Consider the following 9,594-nt stretch of genomic DNA (forward strand, 5'->3'; position numbering starts at 1 on the left):
CGATATTTCGGTGCATCGTGCATCCCTGGTCCCTCCAAAAGAGGCACACTTGGGAGGTATGGCTTCATGTAATAATCATGTAATAAAATATATAGAATTTAATGGACAATAAGTCTGACAATCTTCTCTGATATCAGGTGAAGATGGGATGTTGGCTATTACAGCTGTCTGTGCATTACAGTCTTTTTATACAGAGGCTGAAAGAGCCAAAGGGGCAATAATACAAGGCCTGGCATTACTGTATGGCGTGTGATCCTCCTCTATAGTCACTAATACTGTCACATGAAAGACTGGAATGCCACAACCAGGATTCTGACTGAATAACCCAGAAAAATAATGAAACTATATACAGTGGTGCCTTGGATTATGGGCATAATCCATTCTGGGACCGCACTTGTAATCTAAATACACTCTTAAACTAAAGCAAATTTTCCCATAAGAAATCATAGAAATGCAGACAATTGGTTCCATACCCCAAACATAATGGTTTATTATTCTGAATAACATGTAAAACATTCAAAAACAGCAGAATCTGTGATATTATAAGTTACTGTACAGTAATGGAGAGGATGGGAAACACAAGGGCTGAGAGAGACTACAGGGAGCATGAAGGAATGAGCAGGACAGATGTGCGCTCAGTATAGCAGCACTCTCTGTCCGGGGAGAGAGGGGTTACAGCTATGAAGGGATTACCTCCCCAGTCCTGTCCCCTGATGTAAGCCCAAGCCTGAAGTGGATCTGCTATGATTTGGAAGGTGAGGGAGATTTCCTCGGTCAGAGTACAGTGCTGTAGGCCCCGCTATGCAGACCATGCCCCTCCCCCACTCCCTCCCACCCAGTACAGGGAGCTCTTACACCAAAGCAATGCTCTTAAACCAAGTCACAATTTTGAAAAACTGTGAGCTCTTAAACCAAAACGCTCTAAAACCAAGTTACTCCTAAACCAAGGAACCACTGTATATAGACTTTTTATTGTGCATTATATGGCCATGCAGCCTCATATACAGCAAACTAGCAGGCTCTGTGTATCCTGACACTTTTCTATCATAGACGGCAGCAGTTCACAAAACCTGCTGTGTAGGACATGACGTGACACACAGCAACTCAGATGGGGTTTCCTACTTAAGGACCTAAATCCACATTGTGTCCAGAATACTTGGGATCGCTAGAGTCTCAGCAGTCAGAACCCCCTCCCCCCTTCTGCTATCAAACCCACAGAGCAGCGATGGGCAAACGTTGGCCCTCCAGATGTTGCATAACTACAAATCCCATCATGCCTGGCTTTGGCTGTCCAGGCATGATGGGAATTGTAGTTGTGCAACAGCTGGAGGGCTGAAGGTTCCCCATCTCCACCTTAGGGGACCAATCTCACTAGGAGGTAGGACAACCGCTTTAAAGGGACAGTTTACCCCCCACCCCCCTCCAAAAAAAAAAAAAAAAAAAAACCTTTCCTATCAACTGGTCCCACTAAGTGCCAGAGATTTGTAATTTGCTACTTTAAAAAAAAACTCCAGTCTTCCAGTACTTATCAGCTGCTGTATGTCCTGCAGGAAGTGGTGTTTTCTTTCCAGTCTGGAAAGCAGGAAAGGTTTCCTATAGGGACTTGCTGATGATCTGGACAGTTTCTAACATGGACTGAGGTGGCAGCAGAGAGCACTGTGTTAGACTGGAAAAAAACACATCTTCCTGCAGGGCATACATCAGCTGATGAGTATTCAAACTGAAGATTTCCACAGCTCCTTAAGAAGTATCAAAGCTTTATTGTGTACAACATAAAATAAAAAAGCTAAAACCGCGCTGATAAGTACTGGAAGACTTGAGATTTTTTATAAAAAGTAAATTAAGAAGGCTGTTTGGATATTGTGGGTAGTTTTGCAACCTCTGTGGAGCTCTAGGTTGGGATCACTTACGTATCCCTGTTATGGCTATGTTCCCACACAGGATTTTGGGACAGTATTTTGCAACCAAAACCAAAAGTGGATTGAAAACACAGAAAGGCTATGTTCACAGACTGTTGAAATTGAGTGGACGGCCGCCATTTGATGACCAAAAATTAGTTTTTTTGTTTTTTTTTTAATTGTCCGTTATCTGCCATTAAATGGCGGCCATCCACTCAATTTCAGCAGTGTGTGAACTTAGCCTTTCTGTGTTTTCAGTCCACTCCTGGTTTTGGTTACAAAATACTGTCCAGAAATACTGAGCAAAAATACAGGTGTATCCTCAACATCAAGAGTCAAAAGCTGATCGGTGGGAGTCAGACCACTAGGACCATCACTAATTCCAGGAACACAAGTCTCTTGACCACTGAGTGAATAAAGTGCAGCCAGCTTATGTGGTCAGTAGAGATGAGCACCGCTGGAGCATGCTCGGGTCCCATCATTCGGCTTCTGATTACCAGAGGCTAAAGAAGTTGGATGCCGCCCTAGGGAGTCCTGGAAAACATAGATACAACCTATGGTCTAGGGCTGCACCCAATTACTTCTGCCACTGGTAATCAAATGCCCAGTGGTGTAGCTATGGCGGTTGCAGCGGTCGCCATGGAGACCAGGCTGCTCTCTCTCCCTACTCAGTTGTATCAGCAACTGGATAGATGGCTGGCAGGAGCCCCATGCTCCCTCTCCTGCCCCCGGGACTCCTGCTCTGTATAATACACATCTGACATTGTACAGTGGGTGACATGGCTAATAAGACTGCGGTGCAATGTGCTCCTACCTGAAACAACAACTTCCATCCTGGCAACCTGACAACGTGCCCGGGCATGCTCATGACATCACTACGACAAGCTGTGACATCATGTAAGTGACACAGTTGGTGATGTCATCCAAGGGCCCTATAAAAGAAGGTGCAGAGCCCCAGACTCTCTGTTCTTAGGGACTCACTAGCGATCACACTGTTGGTACTACCTTGCATTCTGCCTGTGTATACTGACAGTTATTTCTAGTGCTTCTGATTTTCGTCAATCCATGGAGAGAGAGGAGAGGATTGACAGGGAGCTTGCCATTTTTGGCAACCTCCTTTGCTATTTGGTTCCAATCCTGGTGGGCTGTCTTTCCACCAGACAACCACTCAGCATGATTGAACCCTTCATCAACCCGCTGAGCTGGGGCAATTTCATCAGCGACCCGCTCAGCTGGGAGAACATCAACAGGGGCCTGCAGTGGCCAAACAGTACCATCACAGACCAGACCAGCCACAAGATTAACCCCAACCTGCAGAAGTCCAATTGCAACACCAGAAACCTGCAGCGTCCAAACACCACCATTGGACACCTGCCTGACTGTGAGCTCATGTCTATCACCAGTCATGTCCAGAGCGCAGCAACCGCCTTCACTGACCTGCTCAGCTGGCTGACTGCTGTTAGTGATGTGCTCAGCTGGACATCCACTACCAGTCGCCTGCTGAGCTGGACTTTCAGTGATAGCGCCCTGCTGACCTGGATCACAGCTGCTGTAGAGCGAGTGAGCGTGGTCACCACCACCTGTGATTTTGTCAACTGGATGTGCAGCACCAGAGACCTGATCGCCTGGACCACCACCCTCACCCGCAGCAGCTTCCTGGAGATCTGGACGACCACAGCCACCTGGATCACCACCACTACCACCGGTGAGCTGATAACGTGGATGTCTGCAATCACCACCAGTGATCTACAAGCCATCCTGAGCAGCATAGGTGAGAAGCTGGTGTGGATTGCCACAACCCTCCAGCTACTCACTTGGGTGACCAGCTGCTGCAACAGGTGTGCTTGGCTGATAACTGTGAGTGAGGCGTTATCCTGGACTAACACCACCAGCAGGATGCTGATCGGCGCCCTACAGAGCATCAGACTGATCCTGCGATGCTTCACCAGCACCGAGGAGCTGAGGAAATGCCTGGCCATCATTTCCAAAGAAGTGCTTAGCGGCTTCCCCGCCACCACCACCACAGCACGCTCCGAGGGACATCTCTACCGCCGACAGCGAATGATTTAAAATGATGGGACATCACCAGGGCCTGCAGTTACATCAGAGAGCAGCCCAGCTGGAAGATTACCACCAACCTGCAGAGGCCCAACTCCAGCACCACCAACCTGCAGCGTAGCAACTCCAGCACCATCAAAATGCAGAGTCCAAAAAACACCATTGGAGACCTGCCCAACTGGAATATGAACCCCTGTAACCTCATTTCCATCACCAGCCATCTCCAGAGTGCACCAACCGCCTCCACTGACCTGCTTAGCTGGATATCCACCACCAGCCGCCTGCTGAGCTGAACTTTCACTAATAGAGACCTGCTGACCTGGATCACAGCTACTGTAGAGCGAGTGAGTGTGATCACCACCGCCTGTGATTTCATCACCTGGATCTGCAGTACAAGAGATCTGATCATCTGGACCACCACCCTCACCAGCTTCCTGGAGATCTGGATGACCACAGCCACCTGGATCACCACCACTACCGCCGGTGAGCGGATCACGTGGATTTCCACCATCAGCACCAGCAATCTGCAAGCCATGCTGAGCAGCATCAGTGAGAAGCTGGGGTGGATTGCCACAACCCTCCAGCTACGCACTTGGGTGACCAGCCGCTGCATCTGGTTCTCATGGCGGATCACAGCGAGTGAGACATTGTCCTGGACTAACACCACCAGCAGGATGCTGATCGGCTTCCTACAGAGCATCAGACTGATCCTGCGATGCTTCACCAGTACCGAGGAGCTGAGGAAATGCCTGGCCATCATCTCCAAGGAAGTGCTCAGCGGCTTCCCCGCCGCCACCACCACAGCACGCTCCGAGGGACATCCCTACAGCCGACAGCAAAACGATTTAAGAACTTAAATAAATGTGGGTTTTTTTGCAAAAAATGTGTTCTTCTTGTTATAAGAAAATAGACATAGGGGGAATTTATTATAGACCAGAATTTTATATGTCACTATACATTGGAGCAAGGCGTCCGAGGGTGTAAATGTGAAAAATGTGGGACACTAAAAACACCATACCCCACCTTTCTTAGGGCCGGTTCACACTGAACAAACACAGCGCAATTCGGCGGCGGAGCTCTCCGCTGCGGAATCTCACTGTTCTCAGTGTCCTGCTGTTAAGTGAATGGAGAGGGCGCGCGTTCGTCTGCTGCCGCCACTCTCCGCTCAAAGAATGAACATGTTCATTTTTTGAGCGGAGAGGAGAGGCAGCGGAAAGCTGCGCGCTCTCCCATTCGCTCAAAGCAGCACACCTGCCGCAGAATTGCGCCGTGTTTGTTCAGTGTGAACTGGCCCTTACACTGTACCTGTCAGCTCTGCTCCCCCAAAGATGGCCGCTCTGCAGTACTCACCGTTATTGTGTGAGGTGAGGAGGAAAGGGGAACTACAACCATGGTGGACAGCACACAGGAGCGCCCCCTGCTGGTCACTCTCCTTCTCCAGCTCTTCTCTCTGCCACTGGATGTAGGAGTATACGCTGTCCAGACAAAAACACCCGGTGGGGTCTCGGTAGATTTATCACACAGCATCCTTGTTTCCAGATGGTAACCACATTACAGCGCCCCACATGCAGTGCAGGATACAGGCACAGAAAGCAACTTCCCTGTGCTGCATCCTCAGCTCACAGCCGGCCCGCAGAGGAAGGGATTCATTGCTTTTACCCTTCCTGTTGTACTGGGGGCGGGCTCAGTGCTCCAATAGCTCCTCCCACCACTGGCCCAGTACAACAGATCTGCTTATTAGTTTATCCAGTAAAAAGATCTGGAATCGGTGTGGCTGATCCATAGGTATGCAGCACTTATACTTTCTCTTTCAGCTCACAGGCCGCCCAAAGAGGAAGGGTTAAAGCAATGACTTCCCTCCTCTGCGGCCGGCTGTGAGATGAGGATGCAGGCACAGCGGAGCTGCTGTTTGTACCCTGTGCCTGTATCCTGCACTGCATCCCTCCCAGCAAGGAGGAGAGGCAATTAATCCCCCCCACCTTTCTGTTATAGGTGCACTGTAAGATCAGTCTGGCCCCCAGGCGGTTAATTGGGGATGCAAAGTATCCTAGCTTAAAGGGGTTACCCAGCGCTACAAAAACATGGCCACTTTCCCCCTACTGTTGTCTCCAGTTTGGGTGGGGTTTTGAAACTCCGTTTCATTGAAGTAAATGGAGCTTAATTGCAAACCACACCTGAACTGGAAACAACAGTAGAGGGAAAAGTGGCCATGTTTTTGTAGCGCTGGATAACCCCTTTAACCCCCTGGGGGCTAGATATTTCAGTATGTTACCCAAAAGGTTAAAGAAGAATTCCATCCACCCCCTTAAAAACTACTCGCACATTAAGGACTCAGTAGTGGCTTCCTTTCTGCCTATTTTATGCCCAGTCTGGCTGCTGTCAGTGCCCACCACACACTGATATCTTACAGCTGATTCCTGGTTCTTCTTCCTATTTAAATACTTGCAGGGGCGGTTTTGGCATTTCTGGGGCCCCAAGTGAAGTTATGTCTGGGGCTCCCCCTCGACACGCACTCCACAACAATAGACCGCTGTGTGGTGCCCCCAGTAGTATATACCCCTTGTGCGCAGCCGCCAGTAGTATATACCCCTTGTGTGCTTCCCCCAGTAGTGTATAGACGCCTGTGTGTTCCCCTAGTTATATATAGCCCCCCCCCCCGTGTGCTCCCCCAAAAGTATATAGGCCCCCTGTGTGCTGCCCCTAGTCGTATATACTCTGTGTGCTGCCCCCAGTTACATATACCCCCTGTGTGCTCTCCCACTAGTATATAGACCCCCTGTGTGCTCCCCCACTTGTATATAGCTCCCCTGTATGCTCCCTCAATGGTATATAGCCCCACTGTGTGCTCCCCCACTTGGATATAGACCTCCTGTGTGCTCTCCCACTTGGATATAGACCCCTGTGTGCTCCTCCAGTAGTATATAAACCCCCTATGTGGTTCCCCGAGTAGTATATAGACCCCCTGTGTGCTGCCCCCAGTTATATATAGACCCCCTGTGTGCTCCCTGTTATATATAGACCCCCTGTGTGCTGCCCCCAGTAGTATATAGACCCCTGTGTGCCCCACCAGTAGTATATAGACCCTCTGTGTGTTCCCCCAGTAGTATATAGACCCCGTGTGCCCCACCAGTAGTATAGAGACCTCTGTGTGCTCCTCCAGTAGTATATAGACCCCCTGTGTGCTGCCCCAGTAGTATATAGACCCCTGTGTGCCCCCCAGTTATATATAGACCCCCTGTGTGCTGCCTCAGCAGTATATAGACCCCCTGTGTGCCCCACCAGTAGTATATAGACCCCTGTGTGTTCCCCCAGTAGTATATAGACCCCCTGTGTGCCCCACCAGTAGTACATAGACCCCTGTGTGCTACCCCAGTAGTATATAGACCCCTTGTGTGCTACCCCCGTAGTATATAGACCCCCTGTGTGTTCCCCATGTAGTATATAGCCCCCCTGTGTGCTCCTCCACTTGGATATAGACCTCCTGTGTGCTCCCCCAGTTGTATATAGACCCCATTCTGCTGCCCCAAGTAGTATATAGACCCCCTGTGTGCTGACCCAAGTAGTATATAGACCCCTCTGTGAAGCCCCAGTAGTCTATAGCCCCCCTGTGTGCTCCACCAGTTATATATAGCCCCCGTGTCTTTCCCGTTATATAGCCCCACTGTGTGCTCCCCCCATTTATATAGACCCCCGCTGTGCGCTCCCCCAGTTACACAGGCCCCTGTGTGCTCCCCCTCCCATATAGTATATAACACAATAAAACAAACACTTATACTCACCTGGGTCCGGGCGTCTCCTCTTCTCTTCACTCTTGTGGCCGCAAGGGTTTTCCCTGCGGTCACAAGAGGCCGCGCTCCCCTGGTCCTGGCGCTGATGCTCCAGTGATGTCACTGGAGCACCGACACCACAAGAACAGAGCAGCCACTTGTGACCGCAGGGAAAACACTTCCTGCGGCCACATAAGTGACTGACAGGAAGGGAGCCAATGGCTCCAGCCCTGTCAGTGCTGCTGCTGCTGCATGTAACTGTGAGTGCTCATTACGAGTGCTCATAGTTACAGCTCAGATCACAGCAGCGAGCGGGGCAGCGGCCCTGTCTAGCGGTATTAAGCACAAGAGAAGAGCGGGGCGTGGGGGCCCCCCTGGATGTTGGGGGCCCCAAGCAATTGCTTGGGGTTCTTGGTGCCAAAGACCGCTACTGAATACTTGTCAGTGCCTACAACTCCCAGCATGCCTCACTACACTGTCAGTCTCCCTCCCACTTCAATCTCCACCCCCTCTCCAGCCTCTATCCCTAGCTATTCTTACTTCCCTGCCTCCCTGTACCTCTTGTGGAATACTGAAGAAATACTACTACCACCATCATGCCTTATAATTGGCATATGATGGTAGTTGTAGTTATGCAAACCTGAGAGCCACAGATTGTAGCTCTGCAAGCTGTCACTTTCTATTTTGCAGAACTTTTACTACCTGTGTACCTGGTACTGATCTGGCAGGTCCACCACTCCGCGGAACGGCCTTAGTTTAGGACTGGCTTCCAGGGAGTGGGAACACACAAGAAGTCACTGTGTTGCCCATGCTGAATCTCCCCTGAGGCTGCGGTGATGGACACCACAAACAGCCAGGCTCTTCTCCATGTGCTCGTAGGTCTCCTATCCATCACAGGCTCTCACAGTACAGAAATGGAGTGCTGGCTACATGGCTACCAGTAAGAGGGCCACCACTGCTAGCACAGCCGGGTCAGCAGGAGCCGCATCCTCTTCTACCAGCAGAGGCTGCACATAGGATAGCAGCTCCAGCGCGAGTAGAGGGAGGATAGAAGAGTGACCGGGATGAAGCTTATATACAGGTTACATCATCCCGGTGCTCTCCCTCCTGTCCCCCACACTAAGTTCCAGGCTGTTGTGTGTGCAGTACGGCACACATGACAGATCCCCGATGTGAGGAGAATACAAGTAACCCGGGATGTCTTGGGTGAATAACTGCACTGGTACAGGATGGAGGAGGGACCTCTGTCCTGCATCGCCGCGCTGCCAGCCCCGCACACCGCCTAGAGAGTTTGTAGAGCGCACACCGCACACCGTCACAGAGTTTGTAGAGCGCTCCTGAGCAGAGTGTGTATAGTTCTGAAGCACCCAGCCAGTAGTCGTTGCAATGTGCGGGGCTAGCAGCGCGGCGATGCAGGACGGAGGTCTCTCCTCCATCCTGTACCAGTGCAGTTATTCACCCAGGAGATCCCCGGTTACTTGTATTCTGCTCACATCGGGGATCTGTCATGTGTGCCGTACTGCACACACAACAGCCCAGAACTTGGGTGGGGGACAGGAGGGAGAGCACCGGGATGATGTGACCTGTATATAAGCTTCATCCCGGTGACTCTTCTACCCTCCCTCTAGTCGCACCAGAGCTGCTATCCTATGTGCAGCCGCTGCTGGAAGAGGAGGATGCGGCTCTTGCTGACCTGGCTGTCCTAGCAGTGGTGGCCCCGGTAACCCTCATACTGGTAGCCATGTAGCCAGCACTCCTTGTGTGCATCCCTTGCACAGTCCGTATCTCCAGGAGGACCATGTTCCAGCCGACCACGAAGGGAGGGAGAGGGGGACAGGGTTCCATGTCTCTCAGGCATAGGAGAGCGGGCC

General features: G+C 50.9%; 1 protein-coding gene across 1 annotated transcript in view; it reads right to left on the minus strand.

Annotated features, from left to right (window-relative positions):
- DCP2 (decapping mRNA 2) overlaps positions 1-5,408 on the minus strand; it is a 36,496-nt gene extending 31,088 nt beyond the window's left edge. Inside the window, exon 1 of the mRNA XM_069962708.1 lies at positions 5,307-5,408. The gene's annotated coding sequence lies outside the window, so the exon portion shown is untranslated. The remainder of the gene's footprint in view (positions 1-5,306) is intronic.
- Positions 5,409-9,594: the final 4,186 nt, after the last annotated feature.

Source organism: Dendropsophus ebraccatus, chromosome 3 (genome assembly GCF_027789765.1).
Source record: "Dendropsophus ebraccatus isolate aDenEbr1 chromosome 3, aDenEbr1.pat, whole genome shotgun sequence".
NCBI lineage: Eukaryota > Metazoa > Chordata > Amphibia > Anura > Hylidae > Dendropsophus > Dendropsophus ebraccatus.